Consider the following 26,878-nt stretch of genomic DNA (forward strand, 5'->3'; position numbering starts at 1 on the left):
CAAGAATTGCATGCTGTTGGGGCACCTGGGTGGCTTAGTCGTTTAAGCATCTGATTTTGGCTCAGGTCATGATCTCATGGTTCATGAATTTGAGCCCCACATCAGCCCCACATCATCAATATATATATATATATATATATATATATATATATATATATATATATATATAAAATGGAATATTAGCCATAAAGAGAATGTGTTCACGCCATTTGCAGCAACATGGATGGATCTAAAAAGTATAATGCCAAGTGCGACAAGGTCTTCAGACAAAGAGAAATACCATAGGAATTCACCCATACGTGGAATTTAAGGGAAAAATAAACGAAATAAAAAGATAACAAAAAATCAGACTCAAATAGAGAACAGACTGGTGGTTATCAGAGGGAAGGTGAATGGCGGAGTAGGAAAATAGGTGAAGGGGGTAGGTGAAGAGTATTTTAGGAAAATAGGTGAAGAGTACTCTTATTGTAATGAGCACTAGTTAATGTATAGAATTTTCAAATCATTATACTGTACACCTGAAACTAATATAAAGCTGTACATTAATTATACTGAAATTTTTTAAAAAGAGTACACTTCTATCACCTGATAGGAAAAAAATAACTGTGAAATTAGTTGCCAAACTGGTTTAAATGAAGAGTTGAAAAAGCAACTGGTTGGAATAAAGTGTATGCAGAGTAAACACTGTAAACAAATTAATAATTTTTTCCAGGGAGAGAAACGTCTTTGTCATATCTATTTACATTTCATTGCAGTACATTATGTGGTTTGAAATGACTCTTAATTTATACAAAAAATAAGACATTTTAGAAAACAAACACAAGGTATAATATTCAAGAAAAACACTTTCCTCAAATTGTTATTATTTGAGAAATAAATTGGTAAACACAGACTTTATCATTCCAATGATCCAAGTTGCATGATATATTTTGAAATATATTCACAAATATAAATTTAAAAGATATAAGGTAGTTAGGGTAATGTTAGAAAACATATTAAAAAAATAAAAATAAAAATAAAATAAATTTTATTATATATATTATATTATATATATTATTTTATATATTATATATATTATGTATATAACCCATTATATATATAACCCATTATATATATAATCCATTATATATAATCCATTATATATATAATCCATTATATATATATGTGTGTGTATATATATATACACTTATATACATATATATGTATATATATATGTATATATATATATATATATATATATATATATATATATATAATCACTTCTTTTTCACCATATAGTCATTTTATCCATTTATAGATGAATGAACACTTAGGTTGGTTCCATGTCTTGGCTATTGTAAATATTTCTGCAATAAACACTTTGAATTAGTGTTTTTATTTTTGGAGGAGTAAATACCCAGTAGTGAAATTGCTGGGTCATATGGTAATTCCATTTTTAATATTCTCAGGAACATCCACACTGTTTTCCATAGTGGCTGCATCAGTTTGCATTTCCACCAACAATGCACGAAGAGTCCTTTTTCTCTATATCCTGCACAACACTTTTTATTTCTTGTGTTTTTGATTTTGCCATTCTAACAGATATAAGGTGATATCTCATTGTTTTGATTTAAAATTCTCTGATGATTAATGGTGTTGAGCATCTTATCATGTATCTGTTGGCCATCTGTATGTCTTTGGAAAAGTGTTCATGTCCTATGCCCATTTTTAATTGGATTATATGGGGGATTTTTGGTGTTGAGTTGGTATTTTGTATAACCCCTTACCAGATATACTGTTTGTAAATATCTTCTCCCATTCAGTAGGTTGCCTTTTAGTTTTGTTGATAATTTCTTTTTCTGTGCAAAAGACTTTTATGTTGGTGTAGTTCCAAAAGTTTAATTATGTTTTTGTTTCCCTTGCCAGAGGAAACATATCTAAAAAAAAATGTTTCTATCACCAATGTCAAAGTGATTACTGCCTATGTTTTCTTCTAGGAGTTTTATGGTTTTCACCTCATATTTAAGCCTTTAATCCATTTTGAGTTTATTTTTGTGTGCAATGTAAGAACGTGATCCAGTTTTATGGTTTACATGCCAATGTATAGTTTTCCCAACACTATTTGTTAAAGAGACTATCTTTTTCTCATTGTATATTCTTGCCTCTTTTGTCATCAATTAATTGACCATAAAACTGTGGGTTTATTTGTGGATGCTATTCTGTTCTATTCATATATGTATCTGTTTTTGTGCCAGTAACATACTGTTTTGATTGCTATTGTTTTATACTATATCTTGAAATCTGGGATTATAATAACCTTTGGTTTTGTTCTTCTTTTTGGATATTCAGGGTTCTTTTGATTCTATATAAATTTTAGTATTATTTGTTTTAGATTTGTGAAAATGCTGTTGGTATTTTTATAGGGATTGCATCAAACCTATAGGTTACTTTGGGTAGTATGGATATTTTAACAATATTAGTTCTCCCAATCAGTGAATATGGAATATCATTCCACTTGTATATCTTTTATCAGTGTTTCATAGTTTCTGGAGTAGAGTTCTTTCACCTATTTGGGTAAGTTTTTTTCCTAGTTATTTTGTTCTTTTTGGTTCAGTTGTAAATTGAATTGTTTTTCTTAGTTTTTCTTTTGGCTACTTCATTATAGTGTATACAAATGCAACAGATTTTTCTGTACTAATTTTGTATCCTGTAACTTTACTGAATTCATTTTTCAGTTCCAGTAGTTTTTTGATGGAGTTTTTCATGTTTTTCATAGGTAGTATCATATCATCTGCAAATATTGAAAGTTTTACTTCTTCCTTACTAATTTGGATGCCTCTTTTTCCCCCTTGCGTGATTGCTGTACTTCCAAAACTATGTTGAATAAAACTGGTGAGGGTGGTCATCCTTGTCTTCCTCCTGATTTCAGGAGGGAAATCTCTCAGTTTTTCCCCATTCAATATGACGTACACCATGGGTTTTTCATATAAGGACTTTATTATGTTGAAGCATATTCCCTGTAAACCTATTTTAGTGATTTTGTCATGAATGGATGTTGTACTTTGTTAAATGCTTTTTCTGCATCTATTTAGATAATCATATTGTTTTTTGTACTTTCTCATGTTAAAGTGATGTATCGTGATTGATTTGCAAATATTGAGCCATGCTTGCATCCCTGAAATAAACCCACTTGATCATGGTGAATGATTTTTTTTAATATATAGTTGGATTCAGTTAGCTAATATTTTGTTGAGGATTTTTGCATCTCTGTCCATCAGAGATATTAGCCTGTCATTTTGTTGTTGTTGTTATTTTTTTAATAGTGTCTATTGTCAGGTTTCTGATTTGGGTACCAGGGAAATCCTGGCCTTGCAGAATGAATTTGGAATTTTTCCTTGTTCTATTTTTTTAGCATTTTGAAAATAATACATACTACCTCTTTAAATGTTTGGTAGAATTCACGTGTGAAACAATTTGTTTCTGAACTTTTATTTCTTGGGTGTTTTCTTATTGTGTGTTCAATTTCATTGCTAGTAGTATGTCTGTTCACATATGTTCTATCTCCTCCTGATTCAGTTTTGGAAGCTTATATGTATCTAGGAATTTGTCGACTTCTTAGGTCATCCAATTTGTTGGCATATAACTTTTCATCATATTCTCTTACAATTCCCTGTGTTTCTATGGTACCAGTCGTTATTTCTCCTTCTCCATTTATGATCTTATTTACTTGAGTCCTCCCCCCCTCCTCACCTTTTTTTTTTAATGAGTCTGGCTAAAGATTTATCAATTTTGTGATCTCTTCAACAAACCAGTTCCTAGTTTTATTGATGTGTTCTATTGGTTTTCTTTTTAGTCTCTATTTCATTTATTTCCGCTCTAATCTTTATTACTTCCTTCCTTCTACTGGTTTGGGGTTTTGTTTGTTCTTCTTTTTTCTAGCTCCCTTATGTGTAGGCTAGGTTATTTATTTGAGATTTCTCTTGCTTCTTGAAGTATTGCTATAATCTCTCTTAGAACAGTGTTTGCTGCATCCCCCAAATTTTGGACTATTGTGTTTTCATTTTTATTTATGTCCATGTACTTTTCTGATTTCCTGTTTGCTTCCTTGGTTGACCCATTCATTGTTTGGTAGGATATTATTTAGCCCCCATTTATTTATGTTCTTTACAAATTTTTTCTTATATTTGATTTCTAGTTTTATATTGTTGTGTTTAGAAAAGATAAAAGGTACAATTTCCTTTTTTAAAATTTGTTTGGGCTTGTTTTGTAGCCCAATATGTGATCTATTCTATAGATTGTTCAATGTGTAATTGTAAAGAATATGTATTCTACTATTCTTATATGTAATGTCCTGAATATATTTGTTAGATCTATCTGGTCCAATGTGTCATTCAAAAGTACTGTTTTCCTTGTTTCCTTGTTGATTTTCTGTCTGGATGATCTGTCCATTGATAGAAATGGGATATTGAAGCCCTCTACTATTACTGTGTTACTATCAATTTTTTTCTTTATGTCTTTGAATTGTTGCTTTATATATTTGGGTGCTCTTATGTTGGGTGTATAAATATTTACAATTTCTGTATGTTCTTGTTAGATTATTCCTTTTATCATTAGGTATTATCCTTCTTTGTTTCTTGCTACAATCTTTGTTTTAAAGTTTATTTTTTTGATATAAGTAATGCTTCCCCAGCTCTCTTTCTGCTTCTATTTTCATGATAAATGTTTTCCCATCTCTTCACTTTCAACCTGTGTCTGTAGGTCTGAAATGAGTCTCTTGTATGAAGCATATAGATGTTTCTTGCTTCATATATATATATATATATATATATATATATATATATATATATATTCAGCCCCTCTATGTCTTTTGATTGGAGCATTGAGCTCGTTTACATCCAAAGTAATTATTGATAAGTAAGTACTTATTGTCATTTAATCACCTATTTTACAGCTGTTTTTGTAGTTGTTCTTTGTTCCTTCTCTTGCTCTCCTCCCTTGTGGTTTGATGACTTTGTTTTGTGATACACTTTGATTCCTTTCTCTTTATTTTTTGAGTATCTGTTATTGATTTTTGATTTGTGATTACCATTAGTTTGATATATAACATCCTAAGCATATTACAGTTTATATATATATTTTTTTAATTTTTAAGTTTATTTATTTATTTTGAGAGGGAAGAGAGAGAGAGAGCATGGGAGGGGCAGGGAGAGTGGAAGAAAGAGAATCCCAAGCAGACTCTTAGGTGGGCTCAAACTCACAAACCATGAGATTATGATCTGATCCCAAACCAAGAATCAAACACTTAACCGACTGAGCCACCCAAGCACCCCATATTGCAGTTTAAGTTGATAGTCCCTTAAATTTGAACCCATTTTAAAAGAAGTAAATTTTTACTCCTCCTCCCCACACTTTATGTATATGATATCATATTCCACATCATTTTATTTTGGGAATCTCTTGACTGATTTTATAGATATAATTGATTTTTACTGCTTTTGTGCTCTAACCTTGATACTGGTTTTATAAGTCATTAATCTACTACTTTTATGGTTTTTATTTACCTGTGAATTTTTTTCTTTCCTAGTTTTCTAACTTCTGTCCTTTCTTTCAACTCAAACAATTCTCTTCATGTATGTTAAAGTATCTGACAACATACCCAAATAAAGCTCTTGAAAATCACCTCTTAAAATTTGAAAGAAAGTGTTTCAAGTCTTTCCTGTACCTATTCTCATTTTTTATTATTCTTTTTCTTTTTGCTGTTCAGCCTGGTTGCTTTCCATTACTTTGTCTTCCAGATCACTGATCAATTCTTTTGTCTCCTTTAATTTACTATTAATTCCCTTGAGTGCATTCTGAATTCCAGTTATTGAGTTCTTCATCTCTGATATATTCTTTTTTCATATTTTCTCTCTTTGTCAAAAGTCTCGTTGGGATCCTCCACACTTCTCTCAAGTCTGGTAATCTTTGTGACTGTTACTTTGAATTCTTTATCAGGCATCTTGCTTATGTCTGACTCTAAAAGATTTAGCTCTGTTGCTGTGATTTTATTTCAATTTTTTTTTAACTTAGGAGGTATTTCTCTATCTCCTCTTTTTGTCTAACTCTCTGTGCTCATTTCTATGTGTTAGGAAAATCAGCTACATCTCCTGCTCTTGAAAACAGTGGCCATATGAATAAGAGTCCCTGTAGTGTAATGGTCTTCACCAGAATCAGGCCCTGTAGAGGTGTCTTTATGTGTGTTGTGTGTGCCCAACATTTGTGACTGAGCCATGTTTGTTTTCAGTCCAGTCAGCTGCAATGGCCTACTTTTCTGTTGTGGGTGGGTTTTGTCCCTGTTCTATGAAGGGGTCAGTGTGAGGCTTCCTTGGCTTTGTAGTTGGGTCGGACCAGATGCCTGCCTTCAGCCTGTTGCCAGGGCTGTGATTGCACCAAACTGAAGGACACTCTCCCTGTGTTGTCTCTGAGAGGCTTTTGTTGGTGGAAAGGTCCTACAGTCAGACCAGATATCTTCCCCTGGTATATCTGTTGGGGTTGCAGTGCGTGCAAATGATAGGGCTCTCTCCTCGTGCTTCCTCCTGTGAGTTTTTACTCACAGGTGGGTAGAGCCAGTAGCAAGATCAGATAACTGTCTGTAGGTTTCTGTTGGGGCTCCAATCAAACTGGTGAATGTGGTCATCTTCCTCTCTCCCCAGGCAGGAGTCACTTTGGAATGGTCACTGTTGTGACTGCTTGTAGAATGAGACATGTGAGAGCCATTTTTGGAGAGACCTCTGCTAAGTAGTTTAGGATAGATGGGGCGAATCCCCCAGAGAATGTGAGGGCAGGGCACTCAGTGTTAGCAAGCTAGTTGGAGAGTGTTCCCGCTGGTTCCCACAGGCGTCTGGCTACCTAGGATGGGACGCACGGGGTGGAAGGTAGAGAAATGGTGCCTAAAAACTCATTTGTTTTTGGAGAATCCTTCTAAAGTTCCCTCCCCTTCAGCACATATACTGAAAATAATAAATAAGTCTCCCTTCCATATAACCCAGATGCTTTTCAAATTTCTGCTTCTACACTGTATCTCTGTGGCTGTTGGTTATGCTCTTTATGGTGGGAATTCATTTCCTATCAGCCCTTCCAGAGCTAAGTCCTAATTTTTAAAGTACCCAGAGTTAAGTCCAGCTAGTTTTACAAACTCTTGAAGTTAAGCCCATTGGATTTCAAAGCCAAATGTCAAGGAGACTCATCTTCTCAGTGCAGGTCTCTCATTTTAGGGGTTCCTAGTGTGGAGTCTGTTCCTCTTCCTTCTCATGCTTGTGATGTTCCTTCTATTTGTGGTTAGTCTCCATGAGAGTTTGGTTCTCTGTCCCTGGTACCCTTTTCCATATAGCCTCGCTATGATTAATCCTAGAAAGTCCATTCTGCCACTCTTTGGGTCATTTTCTGAATTAGTTGCACAGATGTGGCTCTTATCTCAGTTTATCCATGGACAAATGACGTTTAGGATGTTCCTACACCACCATCTTTCCAGGCTCTGATGAAAGCATTCTCTTAACCATAAAGTCAACTTTTATATAAAATATCTAAAGTGTAAAATGCTAGAGCTCTTTTCCACTTATTTTTGAATATGTGTTTACTTCCTGATTTTATACTCTCAAGCTAGGTAAAGTTGACACCAACACAAGAATTGAAATAAAGCTGCCAAGAGTTGAATAAATTGCCATTCAATTAGTAATTATGTTTCCATTCAATTAATAATTATTTTTTTAATAAACACAGATAGAAGCACCTGGGTGGCTCAGTCCATTAAGCCTCTGACTTTGACTCGGGTCATGATCTCATGGTTCTTGGGTTCGAGCCCCACTGCAGGCTCCGTGCTGACAGCTCAGAGCCTGGAGCCTGCTTCAGATTCTTTGTCTCCCTCTTTCTCTGCCCCTCCCCTGAGTGCACTCTGTCTCTCTCAAAAATAAATAATTTTTTTAATTAAAAAATAAAAATAAAAACACAGATATAGTATGGCAGAGTGGTATGGTTTGCAAATTTCAAGCTCAAATGAAGAATATCATCTCCAATATGGCTGTGATTTAGTTTATTTTCCTATGGGCACAGTTTGAATCAGATGTCAAGCTAAAGAGGAAAGTCTGTCTTTTGACTAAATTAAGATGAAAAATTTTGTGCGTAGGTTTGTGTGTGGATGTGCTGGGTGTGGGGCGTCATTAATAGCCTCACTGTACTTCTTCTGTCTTCTGTCTTTACTAATCCTGGTTATTTCTAAACCTAGTATTTCCATTTGGATTTATTGTAGAAAGAAAATATGCCCCTTTCTGTAGAATTTTTTTCCCAAATTCTGACTTTTTTTTTCTTTTTGTGAATCTCCTGGAAAATGGTCTCTTTACACTCGGATCTGTGCCTTCAATGCCTTCAAAAGGCCCCTCTACCCATTCTGTAGACAAGAATTCCATCAGTGATTTAAAGGTGACTACTCTGTTAAGGAGTGACCAATATTTTGCCATCCTTTTTGTTAAAGTCTTAAAGAACATTATAATATCTGGTAGGGTATTTTATCACTACTGTTGAATAATCCATTTCTTCCCTTAATGAACATCTCTTTGTCCAGTAGTGCTATTATTGTAATATATTTCTAAATATCATTTGGTAAAATAATATTTAGGAATTTGACTCACTAATTATAGGTATAATTGGTATGAATTTTTCCTTTCCTGCACTATTTCTGATAGATTTGAATGTCTACTGATGATGAATATGAATACACATACACATTTATATATATACCAAATAAATTTCAGATTAATACAAATACAGACACAAAATTTACTGGTCTTTAGAAAATTTTAATGTAATTCAAATAATTTTTTCCTTAATGGTCTCAGTGGACTTATCTTGCCATTTCATTGCTAGATTCCTCTTTTGTAATTTTATTACCCACCCGTCTCAACCCGCCATTTCTATTTTGCTTGTTTTTTTTTTATATGCTATATATTAGCTACATATTCTATTGACATAATATTGTTTCTATATAATTACATACATATAATTACATATATATTTTTATGTATATGTAGATTTTTGTACTTTTTTGTAGATTTTTTTTGGACTTTTTGTAGATTTTTGGACTTTTTAATAAACTCATAGTTAGCAGTTTTATGGTTATTTGGACTTTTGTCCAAATTTGTAGATTTTTGGACTTTTTAATAAACTCATAGTTAGCAGTTTTATGGTTATTCCATATTATTTAACTTTGTTACTTTTAATATTTTTATTGATTTATTTATTCAATGAACTCTTTTTTAAAAATCTTATGCTTAGAACTGAAACCGAATTTTTTTATAAAGCAGGTGCTAATGTTCATTCTCATTAATAATTCCTTAAAAATATTTTAGCTGTATTTGAAATATGTTACTGTATGTTTCCTGTGTCTGCTGTATCAAATTGCCACAGACTTGGTGTCTTAAAACAAGAATGTATTCTCTTATAATTCTGGGGGGCAGAAGTCAAAAATCATTATCAAGTCTGATGGAATCAAGATGACAGCAGGGTTATGCTCTCTCTGGAAGCTCTAGGGGAGAATCTCTTTATTCAGGTTTTCTCCACGAATATTGACTCCCGTTTCCTTTGTAATCTTGCTGAAGCTAAGTGCCAGCATCTATTACTATATATTCAAGTTTTATATTTTGTTTGTTTTCCTCTTTGGTTTCAGGAAATTACAAAGCAGCATTATACTCTATTTTAACATAGAGATGCAATAGAAACTGAATTTTAGAAACAAAAGATCACCATAATGTTATTTATAAAGCAAAGAATGGAAATATGTGTATTTTTAAAATTTTTTTTTCAACATTTATTTATTTTTGGGACAGAGAGAGACAGAGCATGAACGGGGGAGGGGCAGAGAGAGAGGGAGACACAGAATCGGAAACAGGCTCCAGGCTCCGAGCCATCAGCCCAGAGCCTGACGCGGGGCTCGAACTCCCGGACCGCGAGATCGTGACCTGGCTGAAGTCGGACGCTTAGCCGACTGCGCCACCCAGGCGCCCCGGAAATATGTGTATTTTAATACTATAGAAATTGTTTAATGTGTTGTATTAATTCCATATGATAGCTAATTCTATAATTCTAAAAGTATATTTGTGGAAGAGTATTTAATTGCATTTAATTACAAAAGTGGTGACAATGTGGTGACAAAGAATAAAGTAAGCTATAAAGGAGCAAAAACACAATAATTTAATTTTTAAAAGTACGTATTTTGAGATAAGTTTGGGTTATAGAAGAATTGTAATAGTCAAGTGTTCCATATGTCCTTCCCACAGCTTATATTTCCTCTTACATGACCATGGTATAATTATAGCAACTAAGAAATGATCATTTACACATTCTAGGAAGTAAAAAAAAAAAAAAAGACAGTTTTGATATCACTGGTTTTCCCCACAACATTCTTTTTCTTTTCTAGGTCCAATCTAGGAGACCATGTTGCATTTAGCCTTGGTGTCTCCTTAGCTTTTTCCAATACATTATAATGTCTCATGTTTCCTTAGTCACAACCTTGACACTTTTGATACAGTAGCAGGTATTTTTTTTTAATGTTTTTTTGCTTGTTTTTTGTTTTTGTTTTTGTTTTTTGAGAGAGAGAGAGAGACAGAGCATGAGCCAAGGAGGGGGAGGGAGACAGAATCCAGTGCAGGTTCCAGGCTCTGAGCTGTCAGCACAGAGCTCCAGCTGGGGATTGAAATCATGAGTCCTGAGAGATCATGACCTGAGGCGAAGTAGGACACTTAACAGACTGAACCACCCAGGCGCCCCTACAGTAGAAGGTATTTTAAAGAATGTTTCTTGATTTGGGTCTGTTTGATGAGTTCTTGTGAGCAGTGAGGCTGTGGCTGCTTAGGAAGAATACTACAGAAGTGATTGCCCTGATTATTGCATCATATCAAGGGGCGTGAAATCAATACAATTTAGTGGTGATGCTAACTTTGAACACTTGGTTGGTTAGAGTGGTGTCTCCCAGGTTTCTGCACTCCAAAGTTATTTTTACCTTTCCACTCATTTTTTTTCAGTTAGTTATGTACATCGTGTGATTTGCATTATTTTAAATGGGTTAAAATTTGAGTTATGTCCCAACATATGGTCCTTCTTTGTGAATGCTCCATGTACACTGAAGAAGAATGTACATTCTGTTGTTGTTGGGTGGAATGTTCTACAGATGTTAATTAGATCAAGTTGGTTGGTAGTGCTTTCCTGGTCATCTATATCTGAAGTGATTTGCTGTCTAATTGGTCTATTAATTACTAGGAAAGGAGGAGTTTTGAAGTCTCTAATTGTATTTGTGGATTTATCCATTTCTCTTTTCATTATCCATCTTTTTTTTCTCATATATTTAGAAATTCTACTGCATAGTACATACATAATTAGGATCGTTATGTTCTTAAGAATTGACCATCGGGGTGCCTGGGTGGCTCAGTCGGTTAAGTGTCCGACTTCAGCTCAGGTCACGATCTCACGGTCCGTGAGTTCGAGCCCCGGGTCGGGCTCTGGGCTGATGATGGCCCAGAGCCTGGAGCCTGCTTCCGATTTTGTGTCTCCCTCTCTCTCTGACCCTCCCCATTCATGCTCTGTCTATCTCTGTCTCAAAAATAAATAAACGTTAAAAAAAATTAAAAGAAAAAGAATTGACCATCACGCAAAGACTATCTTTAACCCTGAGAGTATATCCATATTTATTTCCCCAAGTTTTTAAATGATTATCATGGATTTAGAGCATACATTTTTAAATAATCCGTATCCACCCCTAAGTAATATTGTATGTCTTTGCTTATTGTTTAAGAGACTTATAACATTATATTCCCAATTAATCCCTCCCATCCTTTGTGCCATTATAGTCAAACATGTAACTTATTCAAATGTTATTACTTTTGCTGCAAGAGTCAGTTTTCTTTTAGAGAAATTAAAATTCAAAGATTATATTTTATCTTCACTGAGTCCATTTCTGAAGCTCACCATCTCTTTGTAGGAATCCAAGTTTGTTCTAAACTTTGCTTTATCTGGCTAAATAAAGTATCTCCTTTCTTCTCTGTGGACACCTGATGGTAATCATGTTCGGAAAACTCACAAGAAGTTGCAAACCCCATATGTTTGCAGACCTCTGAGTTTTCACACATTTATACTATCTAAGGCTTGATCTTTAGCAATCTGTTAAACATTCTTAGCTTAATCATTTTACTGGTTTATATGGCATCCACAGCATTTGTCCCAAGAAAGCAAATGTTGGGATTTTGTTTCTCCCAGCAAATTCCTGTCTCTCCCCAGATTTAGGGTTACTCGTCCTATGGTGTCAGTTTTCTTAAGGCTCCCCATAAAAGGTAATTTGCAATCTTCCCAGTACCTACAAGGATGGGAACAACACTCATTCCATCTTTCCACCTTTCATCTGAAAGTCCAATAATTTAGTTTTGTAAGAAAATACACAGCTTGATATAAAAGAAAGTCAATTCACTTCAAAATTAACAATGTCTGTTCTGTTTGAATGTAGGTTCATATTTTGAGCCTTTCTACATTTCCGAATATAGTAAAATTCCCCTGTATTATATAATCTCAAAAATATTATTAAGATCATAGAATTATGAGCACAGTATAGTGAATGTATAAGAATTAAAACGGATTTGTGAGGGAAAATACTACATTTGAGAAAAAAGTAGTTAAACAGAAAGTATAGTTAAATATGTAGTTATTTCTAGTTCTTGCTACTTCAAAATTTATTCGTATAAACTGAAAAGACTATATTTTTCATAAATAGTATCTGCTTTTTTTTTCTTTGTTCCTGGCAGAGAAACAAGAGAAATCTGGACTTCATTGACAGCTGATTTGAATTCTGTTTATGTTGTTATTCCACAGTCCCATCTCATACTTGTGGATATGGGTCTCAAGGGAGCTTAAAACCGTTCTTGATTTTGCCAGGGACTTCATGAAATGATCTAGGGGAAAAATCACTTAGACTTCCCTTCAATTTTCTTTTTTATCTGCAAAAGGGGTGTGGCAATGACTTTTTGTGTCTTCCACGTCTATTTTGATGGCTGATGAAGTGGCATTCTGTATACCTTGGAACAAAAGTGATAGATAAAAATGTGTGTGTAATAGAGAGAGTGAGATTATAAGTAAAGTTTGGAAACAAATAAAATTGGAAATGTATAAATACATTTCAAAACGAGTGCCTCCGTCCACTATTTGAATTCACTTTGATTTCATTCTGTAAATTGGCTTTCATCTTCCTCACCTATGACAATTACACTTCTTACAACCACAGCTTGTCTCACCTTAAATGTATCTCAGAGGGGCTGCTTTGGCTGGTCTATCCACTGTCACAAGCTGACTGAGCGTTGACACTCCCACCTGCTGTGGAACAGCAAGCTCCCAGGTCCAACTGCCAGGGTGAAAAAAACCTACTGACACTGAACTGCACCAAAGAGACCCTTTCTCCACCTAATTGCTTCCCAGAACTGTTGAGGAGGTCTGGGTTGGCACCTCTTCAGAGAGACAAATAGAAAATGAGGCGTGTTTAATATCAATTCAATCAATTCTATCTTCCCGATGTTATAGGGAACTATACTATGCTGCATTTTATAATTTAATTATTGACTCTTGTGATATGGACTCTAACAACACTTTGTGCTGTGTGAAACCCCACTCTGTCTCTATTATCTAAGGGCAGTGCTTGTTCAAGTCTACAGCAATTGGGGAAATCCACCTTCCTGCAATTTTTTTTTTTTTAACACAGAAGGCAACTTGGGCCTAGAAAGTGGACAGAGATATATGATGACAAAAGCTGTTTTTATTTTTTTTTAATATTTAATTTTCTCTGTCTTTGTGTTGAATTTAGTCGGTAGGACCACATTGGTTGTTAATGTTTGACATCTCATGGGGAATATAAGAGTAAAGAAAAAGCAGTTAATGAAATGTAAGGAAAAGAAACTGGAAGCAATGCTAAAGTCTGACATTAAGGAAAAGTACACAGGAAAAAAAGCCATATAATAAAATCTCTGTCATGGAAGAAAAATGGTACTATGAGGAGACTATTCATGTTTAATCATTGTACATTAATTAGAGTGTGTATAAATAGCCAATTTATTTTAAGCCAGGTCTTCAAATATCAAACATAAGAAAATTATATTTTCATATGGATCCTTTTAGGCAATGTTGATCATATACGTTATCCGCAATTACACTTTTATTTGGTAGAAAATAGCAAGAAAAGCAAATATACATGTGAGAAATGAATTTGTACAAAAATATTTTTAAAAGAAAAGTAATAAATTTGCATAATTTTTAAATAAAGCTTTAGGGATACACTGTTTAAAACATAAAAGATCAGTCGTATGTGCTAGGTTTCCACCTCCCTTCAAATCTCTTTCCCAAGAAAGGACTTGCAGATTTTTAGTTGTTTCTTCTGATAGGACACGTTCCAATTTTCACTCTAACATTATATGTCCCTTCTCAAATACTTTGCTGCCTTCAATTCCTTTTAACAGCTTTTCAATGTTAGAAAGCTCTCGAGTTACCTTAATATATCTTGAAAATCCCTGTGTATTTGTTTGGGTTCTTCAGAGAAAGAGAGTCAATGGGGAAGATAATATAATGTAATATAATAATAATAATAATAATAATAATATAATAAATATAATATAATACAACATAATGTATAGTTATATAGCTATATAGTTATATATAGTTATAATATATATGATATATGATATATAATATATACAATACAGAGGGGATTTCATAGAAGAATTGGCCCACATGATTATGGAGGCCGAGTCCCACAATCTGCTGTCTGCAAGCTGGAGAACGAAGAAAGCCAGTGGCGTCAGAGTCCTAAGAACCAGGACAGCCAGTGCTGCAAGTTTCAGTTTAAGTACAAAGGCCCAAGAACCCAGAGAAGATACATATGCTAGCTCAAGCAAAGAGAGCAAATTTTTGCTTTTTCTGCACTTTTGTTCTATGCAAGCTCTCAACAGTTTGGATGATATCTATCACATTAGTCAAGGTGATCTCCATTAGTTAGTCTACTGATTTAAATGCTATTCTCTTCTGAAAACACGCTCACCAACACACTCAAAAATGATGTTTTACCCAATATCTGGGCATCTTTTAGCCCAGTCACATTGACACATGAAAGTAACCATTCACACTCTGCATTATAGAACCAAACTCTAGGTCATTTGCCATGTGGCAATGATTCCTTGTTCTGGCAAAAGAGGTTCATGATATTTTGTAACCTGTCTTTCTAGAGATTCATGGGATTCCAAGCCCTAGGACTTTCTTTTCCGTCTCTTAATGTCTGATATGCAATGTGAAATTATTTGTGCATAACATCACAGTCACTTACGTTAGCACCAAAAGAAGTAGTAAAACTATTTATCCTTGAGAAGCAAAAATCAGTTCACATTGACAAATCACTCTTTTCGTTTTTCCCCCTTTCCTTGATCTAGGAAATATACAATGTTAGTATTGTTATTAAAGAGTCAGCAGGATAATATAAGATTGGAGACTGACTTCTCTGACGTGTAGCACTTTGATTTTTATATCCCTGTTTTCATAATTAAATGTGTCTTGGAAAACTCAATCGTGTAGAACACATATAACTCAACTTTGGTTGAGACACTCTGAAATCCTATTGGTTAATTTGTCTTGTGTTTTTGTATCAAATTATACAATCTGAATCTATTTCACTGACAAATGATAAGAGAAAAATACAGGCACAAAATATTGCCTACCTTCTTCTTCCAGCTGCTTAATGACCAAAGCGAAATAACAATGGAAGGGGTAGGAAAAGAAAATAGATGATAGCCCTCTGGACTGATTCTATAAGATAAAGCAACTTAACAGGGAAAAAAGGGATTACATTAAGGTGAAGATGAACTTCTTCTAGCAAGTTTGATAAATTGTTATCATTCCAGACAATTTGAGATAATGCAATCTCCAAGGCTGAATGACATAATTACTAGATATGTTGTGAGTTGTCAGGAAATCCAAAGATCAATCACCGGAAGACTTGACTGGATCTGCATCTATTTATTTGCACCCAGGGCGAAAAATCACAACCACAGTAAAAACAATGAAGATTAAAAAAACAACCACAACAACAACAATGATAAAAAAAAGAAAAGAAAAGAAAAGAGGTTAAATAATAAATATAGATGTGCAATTTCTGGCTTTTCACCAGCAAAATGTTCAAATCCATGAATATAAATAAAAATCATCGTGAGGTTTACCTTTACATAAATCTAGGATATAAAATCAGAAGGTAAAAAAAATATATGCCTGCTATTTTATAACTTAAAATACAAAGTAACTTCAAGTTTTTATAATTTTTATGCAAGTTAATTTGAATATATATATATATATATACACACATTATATCAAAATTAGGAATCTTTGAGAACATGGAATTTATGCCTAAGGTGTGTATTTTCTATACTCTTAGGAGGTGAATAGACAAAGATAAGGTATAAAAGATTTAGTTATCTCTGGATATAGACACTCTACGAAAGAGTGGCACAAATCACTATATTACTCGGGTTATAATGGTTAAACTAGGAAATGTACAAAGAACCACAAAGAAGTGTCATTTCACTACTCAAAGATATTTTCCATATGCGGTAAATGAAAAACAAAAACAAAACAAAACAAAAAACCATCATCCATTGCAAATGGAAACCCTAAATACTGCATTATGACTTTATTTCACATGCATAACTTTCTCTAATGGTTTAGGAAATTTTTAGAGGAAAGATACTATGCTCATAAAGAATCTGTTTCACTGGCTGAACAGACTCAATCTTCTCCTTACACAGGGCGACCAAGTTTAAATGTTTCATCAGCAATTCAATCTAATTCAACAAAAACTAAATTCATCATCATCCTCCCAGTAGTCCTGACCCATCTTCATGCTTTCTGTTTTGTTTAACGATATCATCATTCACCCAATCAACAATTTCAAAATCTTGAACTCTTCATTAATTTTCCTTCTCTCTCATCATGTCAGCAATTCTATTGGTTTCATCTTGACCAAGCATTTAACTTCCCTTCTTTTTCCAAAACGCAATGTCTCCGCCAATGTTAAAACCTGCTTTTATTGTTACAGTGTTTTCTTACAGAACCATTTATTTTAAAATACCCCTTTTTTCTTAATCTACCTGAGGCATCGCTGCCTCAGCAAAAATTTTCCATTTCATCTCTAAATGTGACTGTATTAGTTAAGATAGAAATTCAGCTGTGTGCTGTAGAACTCTATGACAATATTTATTGAATGGGTATAGGCATTTCTTTTTTCTTATCATGGTTGGTGTTTTGGCATTCCTCCATTATCCAGGGACCCTGGTTTCTCCTATCTCCTTTGTCCTCGGTCCGTTGAATCATTTGAGATGACATGCTACTGTGAACATGGTGCAAGCTGAGGGTGGAGGAAGAATGTAAAGGTAGGAATAAGCATTGCATACTTTAGCTTATATCTCATTGAATTCGATCTTAGTTATATGGACATACTTCGCATTCACAGATGACTGGCTAGTTGTACCAGCCTAGACAGTACACCACTCGAATTTCCCTTCAAGGGAAGAATGTAAAGGTAGGAATAAGCATTGCATACTTTAGCTTATATCTCATTGAATTCGATCTTAGTTATATGGACATACTTCGCATTCACAGATGACTGGCTAGTTGTACCAGCCTAGACAGTACACCACTCGAATTTCCCTTCAAGGGAAAAAGGTACTTAGCTGATGGCCTCCACTTGCCACACATTTGGGAACCACCGGTGTTCAAACTGAGGCTATACTCCCTCGCAGCCGTATCCAGCTAATGACTTAGTATGAGGGTATACTGGAGCCAGGCCATTCCTTCCCAACATATGAGAACATTTCTAACCGTCTTTCTTCTGGAGCTCTCTGTAACCCTAGGTAAATATTTCTTAGAACTGCTCTGCGGTCTGAAACTTTCTCACTCGATCCTACTTCCTTCCTTCTCTCAGTTCACAGATGTCAAACCTAAATCTCTGTCTCAAGACCATCCCTGCCTCCTCATGTTGCTTCTCTCCTTTATCCTTTACAGGCATTTCCTTCAATACATGTTTTGAGTGGAAAATTCATCTTGTTATCTGCCTTCTAGAGGATCAAATTCGGCCAGCAATCGCCCAACTTAAATCAAGAGTGCTAATATTTTGATAATGAAGGAGAGATCCATGCTGGGGAGCCATCAGCTGTCTCTGCTGTAAGTAAGATGTCTGCAGTAGTTTTCTAGAACCTACAATAAAGTTTTAAAAAGTAGCTGCAGATGAATACTAATTATCAGAGTGGTAGTAGTTCGCATATAAGAAAAAAATATTCTCATTAATGCTGTAAAATATTAGCATGTAAAGAGCTCTGCTTTGAGAACATCTTGAGTATGTATGGCACAAAATGTTTTTAACTTCTCTAGTGGATTCTGATATTAAATAAGCATCAGTTCAAAAGCAAGTCTGCAATTGGCAACATGTGAGATGTTGAATAGGTCACTAAATCTCCCCAAATCTCTGCTTCTGGATTCATTAAAAGTGGGTATGAATTGTTTTCCATTAACGTTATTATAATATACAGTGAGACACTGAAGAATACAAAAGACTTAGCAAAGTGCCTACACAAAGAGAGAATTTCTCCTTCCTCCTCCTCCTCTTTGCTATTACTATTGTATTATTGCTGCTATTATTATTATTAATTATTATTATTATTATTATTATTATTATTTTATTATTTTGTCTGCAACATCCTGAGCTATTTCTTTATTTTGAAAATCCCAGTGTCTGGGGGAATTGCCTCTCATACATTTGGCCTCTATATAATTAGTGTTTACAGCATGATGGAATAAAATTATGTTTGAACCTTTGTGAGACGTTTATGAGATTTTCCAGATATACCTGGAAACACAGCTTTCTGGAGGCGACTGAAGTTGTTCATTATGAAGTGTGAACAAGAACTGACGAAATGTGAATGGCCATTTTTCATGTGCAATCACCTCTCATTTGTTTTATCGATTGTTGCAGTCTTTGAGTGCTTAAATTACTTTTTTTGATGTTGTACCTTAGGCTGCTGTGAATTTGGTTGAAACTCAGTTTTTTATCTCATTATTGGCACTCTTGAATAAAACCAGGAGGGCATGCCGCCTCAGAAGAAAACCTGCTAGTTAGATGGGACCATGGGCGGACAGACCTGATCTTTGTAATACCAACATGAAATACAAAAGACAGGACATTATTGATTCTTTGGGAAGTGACCTAATATCTTTGTGCCCCAGTCTTCTTTTGTTAAACGAGGCTAATACTAAATCATAGATGTCATGTGATGATTAAATTATACACAAAAACTGCTTTCACCATGCCTGTTATATAGTAAGTTGCATCTAGTGTCTGCTGCTCGGGTATTATTCTGGGCAAAATTTGCAAGACAGTGAGCTCTATAAAATTTTATGTGTTGTTTAAGCTAATAAGATGATCAAAAATTCTCCTGACAATTTCTTGACAAGGAAGTGCTCTGGAAATTATCATTGAGGAATAAATCTCCCTTTCTCTCTAACCTCTGGGGGGACTAGCCATGCTTGGATTGAACAATAGTCCTTGTCTTCTTACAGGTAGCAACTTAGAAATGCCTCAACAACTAAGCTCATGCTCTGGGAAAGGCAATTCAGGGAGCAATAAAACTCATGAAAGAAGCCACATATTATCAATAAATTCAATTGTTTTCTAAATATGTGTTGCTAAACTCTGAAGAGGAGGGTTTTAATGGGGGCTAGACCAAGGCACTGTGATGTTACAACTGTAGTGGTTCCTTGAGGCAGAAAAACAGGACAGATAATAGCAATTCTCCAGGGCCTTGAATTCAATCCATCTGTGTCTTCAAACTGAAAAAAAGGGAAAGTTCATTAAAAATGGAGTTGGAAAGCCCTGGAGAGGGAGCTTTCATTCTCTACCCCTCATGGTAAGAAGGCACCTCGCCTTCCCCAACAGGAAGAAGCTTACTTTATAAACCCAAGCAGAAGGAAGGAAGAGTTTCTCCTAGTCCAGCAATAGCCCAGCCAATGAGAAACTACCACACTCCAGCAATTGAGAAACTGTAACAGAACCTCACAGTTTCAGCTTTTCCCCTATAAAAGCAAGCCCCTCTCAGCTCTTCTCCAGACTTGCTGATGGTTAGGCATAGTTTGCTTGTTCTGAATTGCAATTCTTTGTTATTCTCAAGTAAGGGTTTTTTTGTGTTTTTGTTTTGTTTTGTTTTGTTTTGTTTTTTTGTACAATAGCTGGCTCTTATTTTCTCAAGGTCAACATTATGTGGTGATCAGAGAAGGATCCAGAAATGGTGAACCCTTAAGGAACTAAACCCAGTAAACTGTGAAGTACCCACCTGAGCCCTTTGTGCTCTCTGCTTTTGCAAGTTGTCTTTCCTTTAGGTTTGGGAAGTCTCTCAGATCTGAGCTCCCTCCTTTTGTTGGAACTCTGACTTTCTTTGGGATCTGTTTAAAAGTTTTTGTCTTTACTGGTGAGTATTCCATTGTTTTTGTTTTTAATGAAACTCTGATTTGTAATACTGGGATTTCAATCTGCCAGACTCTCTCAGGAGTATCGTTTTTGGGGACCCCAGCCAGTTTTGTGTTTAAAAACTGTGGTCTCTCCTCATGTGAATTCTTAACTAATTGTATTAACTTAACCAAGTTACTTTCATAATTTCAGTGGCCATTAGGGGAACTTCCTTCCCAAACTTACTCTTCTCAGAACTATATTAGAAGACCATACCTCTACAATAAAACTGAATGGCACACTTACTTCAATTGGTATTTTCGAGGTTTCCAAGTATATTCAGAACTCTAAAATTTCTTCTTTACAAAATACCCTTTCTAAATTGACCAAGGCAAAAAAAAAAAAAAAAAAAAGTAAAAAGGCATCAAAGTCCTCTTTGCTGCCTCCTCCCATGCTTCATTCTCTTCCCCTGTGGCACCCCTGAATACGCTTCACCTCTTCATGTAACCCTCTCAATGAACTTAGAAATTGCACCTTTAAAATCAGACCCACTGGGGTGCCTGGGTGGCGCAGTCGGTTAAGCATCCGACTTCAGCCAGGTCACGATCTCGCGGTCCGTGAGTTCGAGCCCTGCGTCAGGCTCTGGGCTGATGGCTCAGAGCCTGGAGCCTGTTTCCGATTCTGTGTCTCCCTCTCTGCCCCTCCCCCATTCATGCTCTGTCTCTCTCTGTCCCAAAAATAAATAAACGTTGAAAAGAAAAAAAAAATTAAAATCAGACCCACTGAGGATTCTTATACTAAGGCCCTAATTCTTTATGTCCCTTGGACTGAGGCTTAATTGTGAACCATTCTTCCCAAAGTAACTGAGGATTCCCACAAATTTGCTGAGGAATTTAATATAGTCTTTCAAATTTAGTTTTCTCCAATGTGTACCAATTAGTTCACATGCTCACTGGCGAAGGCCAGGCCAGACACTGAATGAAAACAACTAATTGGGATCCTGAAAATCTCTAAAACTTCAGGTAAGAGACCAACTCCCTGCCATGTTATATGATTGGACCTTGTTATATGATCTGGCAGTCGCTAAGTAATGTCACCTGGCAAGCTTTAGGGTTTTCCCAAAACTTGTCGACTGGAATAAATTTCAGGCTTGTACTTAGAAACTCAGGAAACCTGTGCATGGTTCCAAATTGTTTTTTAGGAAAATTCTGGCCTTCCTCTGGATGTTGAATCCACTCATGTGGCCTTTAACTCTATAGTAATTAATAGACTGAACTGGGATCTTTCTCTACTATTTAAGAGGATCAGGGTAGAATAAAAAATCTATGTCTGCTCCTCTTTAGTTACCAAATAAGTTCCCCCATACCATAGATGATTGAACTAAAAAGACTGCTAAAATCCTCCAATTCTTAACTCCAACAAATGGAGGCTCTTAAGCAAAACACTCCCCACCCAACCCATTATCTGCCACCATTGCAAAAGCCAGGACACTGGGTCATAGATTGTTGCAAACTTAGTGCTGTAGGAATCTTCAGTCCTCTAAACCAGCCTTAGCTTAGTTACTGGCTTCAAAGACCTACAGGGGCTGTTTCCACTACTCCCTCTTATCTGGCTCCGAAAAGCAATTCTCCACACTGGAAATGAATAGCTAAACAGCTCTTGCCTCAGAGCACTACAAGTCATAGTTCCTCCACTCCTGTTTGTTTATCAGGTAGAGATTTCTTGGAGAAATATGCCAGAATTTCTTTCTCCCAAAAGGGAGCGATAACTCTAGAATCTAACAGCAGAACCAAAGTAGCCAACCAGATGAATCAAATGACCCTTCGGAATCTTTTATTTGCTTCATCTCAGATGACATTAAGGCTAATTTTAAGGATATTGACCATTTGTCCCTATTGGATCAGCTGTAAGGTATCCAACCATAATATAAGATTGTAAGGCTCTGGGCCTCACTGTCTCCTGGACTAGCAAACTTCATCACCCATAGGTGCTTTTGTCCCCAGTTACCCAAAACTCAGTGCTAAAGAGCAATTGGATATACCTATTTGGTAACATGGAGAGTAAAAAGAAATAACATCCATTTAAAAACATCAGAAAATGATTAACACTTATTTTTTACATTAGTAAAATTAGTGGCAGTACAAAAATTGTCAGTGCGCAGCTCAATGAATGTTCACTGAATAAATGAAATTTCAATGAATTCGAATATCTCAAACACTATTCAGATGAAGAGACAGAACATTACTAAAGCCCGTGAGGTATATTATCTCTTTTGTGATCACTGTCTCTGATAGGCAATGCCATCCTGCCTCTAATTCTAGAATTACCTCAAACAGTTAAAGTAGTACCTGGCAGGGGCACCTGGGTGGCTCAGTCGGTTGAGGATCCGTCTTCAGCTCAGGTCATGATCTCGCAGTCCATGAGTTGGGGCCCTGCGTCGGGCTCTGCACTGACAGCTTGGATTCTGGAGCCTGCTTCAAATTCTGGGTCTCCCTCTCTCTCTCTGCCCTTACCCCACTCATGCTCTGTCTTTCTCTCTCTCTGTGTCAAAAATAAATAAACATTAAAAAAAATTTTAACGTTGTACTTGTCAGGTAATTTAAAAAGAAGAAAAATATTATAAACAACAACAACAACAACAACAACCCTCAAACCTGAAGTCAGATATTAGTGATGAAGTAGATTGTGACCTCCTAACAGAGCAGTTTATCAGGGCAATCAAATAAAATAGTAATCTACATATGCCTAACTATATAACATCAAAATAAATAACAGATTTTGAGATAATTATCAATAAATTGACAAAGCCACAACTATATAATTTCTTGTATTTAACTTCCTATTTTGGAACTAAATGATATTTGATCATTTATTTCACACACACATACACTTATACTCTTATTTTTTATTTATTTAGTTTTTTTCTGGTAAGGGGAAGCACTCTGGCTCCTAGACTACTAGCATAAAATGTATATGACTTGAAGATAGACAGTACAACTGTAAAAGTTCTGATTTGATATTTTTATGGAGCATTTTTAAAAAATTATTTTAGAGAGTACACGTGCAGGGGAGAGAAAGAGAATCTTTTTTTTCTTTTTTAAGTTTAATATGAGAGAGACAGAACATAAGCAGGGGAGGGGCAGAGAGAGAGAATCCCAAGCAGGCTCTATAGGGGCTGCACAGAGCCAGAAGTAGGGCTTGAACTCAATGAAACTGTGAGATCATGACCTGAGCTGAAATCAAGAGTCCAATACTTAACTGACTGAGCCACCCAGGCTCCCCTGGGAGAGAGAATCTTAAGCAGGCTCCATGCTCAGTGCAGAGCCTGACACAGGACTCGATCCCATGACCCTTGGATCATGACACTTGGATCAAAGTCAAGAGTCAGAGGCTCAACTGACTGAGCCACTCAGGCGCCCCTTATAGAGCATTTTAAATAATTAAACTTTACTAATATTAATTTATCATGAGTAGGAAAAATAAACATCTCTCATTCTACATAACCTATTGCCTATAGTTATGGTTCAAGAACAGATTATTCTGAATGTTACAGCCATGGAAACAATACCTATCCAGACACAATTCAGTAAGACTGTTCCTCAGCAAATGTGTGATCTAGTCAATTCCCATAAGTTTTCTTAAAACCCGTCAAAGATATTCCTGTAATGTGGAACTTTATAAAGAACTGCATATAATTTGAGAATTTTGGAAAACATTTTAATTAGATTACCTTGTCCTGTGTCTATCATCAATCTATCTTTAATCTATCATTATTCTGTTTAGTTATTTAATCTCCTAAAGCCTCAATAACTGCAACTATAGCTACGGCTTGGTATTTATTCATTCATCCATCAAATATTTATTGATGTTACTATGTGTATGGAATTCTAGGCACTGATGAGAAATAGTGGGCTTACATTTTCATGTTACAGGTTTCTGATAAAATATAAAATTTTGAGTTTATTTTGGTTCATGTATAGATTCTTTTGGTTCAGAATATGTTTTATGGTTCTCCATGTTTTTATGTGGCTTGCTGATCTATTACCAAGTATGGCCTGGAGTTTTTCTTGATGCACTTATGCCTGGAAAATTTCCCTTGAGAATATTATGGTAAATAATTGTCAGAAAGTTTCTGGCACTTGACAAAAATAACACACCAGTATATACAAAATGAAAATTGGGCCCAAACCATAACATTTTTATTATTCCTTTTTTTCTGTTGTTATATTTATTATTGCTTAAAATGATTTATTTACTATCAAACACCTTTTATTTCCATTGCTATATATGAAAATGAAAGCTCAGAATTTTGCTGTCTACCTATAAGCACCATATTTATTCAATCAGTACACTGGAGATTCAGTGCCATATTAACACAGTCAACATAAGATATTTTTACAAGTTTACTGAGAAGTGTTTACTAAATATATTGAAAGCAAAGAGACAAAAATCGCTAAACATGTCTATGAAGAAATTATTTTGATTAAACGTTATATTTTATGTATTTTCCATTTTAATTGAGCATTTTTTTTAGTAGTAAACTACACCTTATTTAATAAAACTTAAGATAAACAAAGGTGTCTGGACTGTTATGTCTCCTTGGGGAATAATTTTGTTACTTTGCACAATTTCCAACTTTTGTAAATATTATCAAGACACTTAGATTTTACAAATCTAACTACATATAGGATTTTATGAATAAAATAAATTTGTGCATTATTAAAGCTAATTCTTAAAAGCGTTTCATAATAAGGAAGGCTAGATTTTAATTCTTAATGGAGAGAGAGGGGCGGCAACTATTTTCATTAGACATGAGAATATAATTTGATATATTCTACATAGCTTCTAAATTATGAATAGATTTAAATAAAATTATGTATAAAATAAGTATAGAGTGAGGACAGTAATGTTTATTATGGAATATGCTGAAATATAAAATGATTGTGAAACAGAATGAAATAATTTTTCTGTAAACACTCAAAATACATGTAAAATTATATTTATTTTCCCATTTTCCCTTTTTTCCATTTCAAATTATTTACACTAACTTCCACAATTTCACAAGTTAGTAAGATATAATAAATATGCAACAAGAGTGGAGTTAGAATTCAGAATGGGAAATTAAAAAGGTGCCAGAATATAGTTAAAACTTTAAAAGTTTAAAAAGAATTGATAACCCCAGGGGAAAAAGGACAAACAGTATACAAAAGTAAATCAAATGAATTAGAAGCAGGAATTTTGATAAATACATATAAAATACATAAAACAAAGCTGAAACTGGCAAATACAATCAAAAAATTAAAAAAAAGGAGGCAGAGGGGGGCATCTGGGTGGCTCAGTCGGTTAAGCGTGCGACTTCAGCTCAGGTCATGATCTAAAGGTTCGTGGGTTCGAGCCCCAGTCTGGCTCTGTGCTGTCAGTTCAGAGCCTGGGGTTTGCTTCGGATTCTCTCTGTCTTTCTCTCTCTCTCTCTCTCTCTCTCTCTCTCTCTCTCTCTCTCTCTCTCTCTTTGCCTCTCCCCCACTCATGCTCTGTCTCTATCAAAAAATGAATAAACGTTAAAAAATTTAAAAGAAATTAAAAAAAAAGAAAAAGGCAGAGGGACACAAAAAGAAGTAATGAGTTCAAGGATATCACAATCTTGTACTCAAAACCCTTGGCTCCAGATATATTTTGATATCAGAACTTTAGAGAATTTAGAACTGTAGTGAGGACATATATTATTACATTTCCAACAAGAATAAAATGATTTGTATCATAAAATGTTGTCCATATTCTTCCATTTCAAGGACCTGTTATAATTTTGACACAAATGATGCACATAAAGAAAACTCTTGCCAAATCCCACCGCTAAAAGTAAAATTCAAAATAACAATCAATTTCAGTTCCGTATAGTGTAATTACACTCATGGTTAAGTAAATATATTTTAGGAGTGCAAATACACTCCAATATTAGAACGTACAACAGATTCAGTAAGAAAAAAATTGGCAATCAGTCTATGACAAAATATTTCTTACAAAGTCACTAAGTTTATAAAAATCTTGTTAATGACATCGTTGGTATGGTGGGGAGTATAAAACTGAAGTTTCTACAAGAGAGGGACACAGGAGAGGCTCTCTCATTAAAGAACAAAGCGGTATGACCTGTGACTCTCCGGCTTTCCTTAAAGACTGTTTGAATATTTAAGCCATAGTGGTAACAGGAATAGAAATAGAAGTGCTAAGGAAAGAAAAGTCAAGTATTATTTCCTACATTTTTTGGTGGTATCTAAAAACTTGAGATGATCAGTTAGGAGAAAAGAATGCAGTTATTCTTACAAATCAGAGTTCAGGGAATTGCTTATTATAATCGTCAAGAGCTTCTTT

General features: G+C 34.9%; 1 long non-coding RNA gene across 1 annotated transcript in view; it reads left to right on the top strand.

Annotated features, from left to right (window-relative positions):
• LOC109493090 overlaps positions 1-26,878 on the top strand; it is a 189,914-nt gene that overhangs the window by 128,389 nt on the left and 34,647 nt on the right. Inside the window, exons 2-3 of the long non-coding RNA XR_006586081.1 lie at positions 17,342-17,447; positions 18,079-18,237. This is a non-coding gene — a long non-coding RNA (uncharacterized LOC109493090). The remainder of the gene's footprint in view (positions 1-17,341; positions 17,448-18,078; positions 18,238-26,878) is intronic.

This window comes from Felis catus, chromosome A1, assembly GCF_018350175.1.
Source record: "Felis catus isolate Fca126 chromosome A1, F.catus_Fca126_mat1.0, whole genome shotgun sequence".
NCBI classification, from domain to species: Eukaryota; Metazoa; Chordata; class Mammalia; order Carnivora; family Felidae; genus Felis; species Felis catus.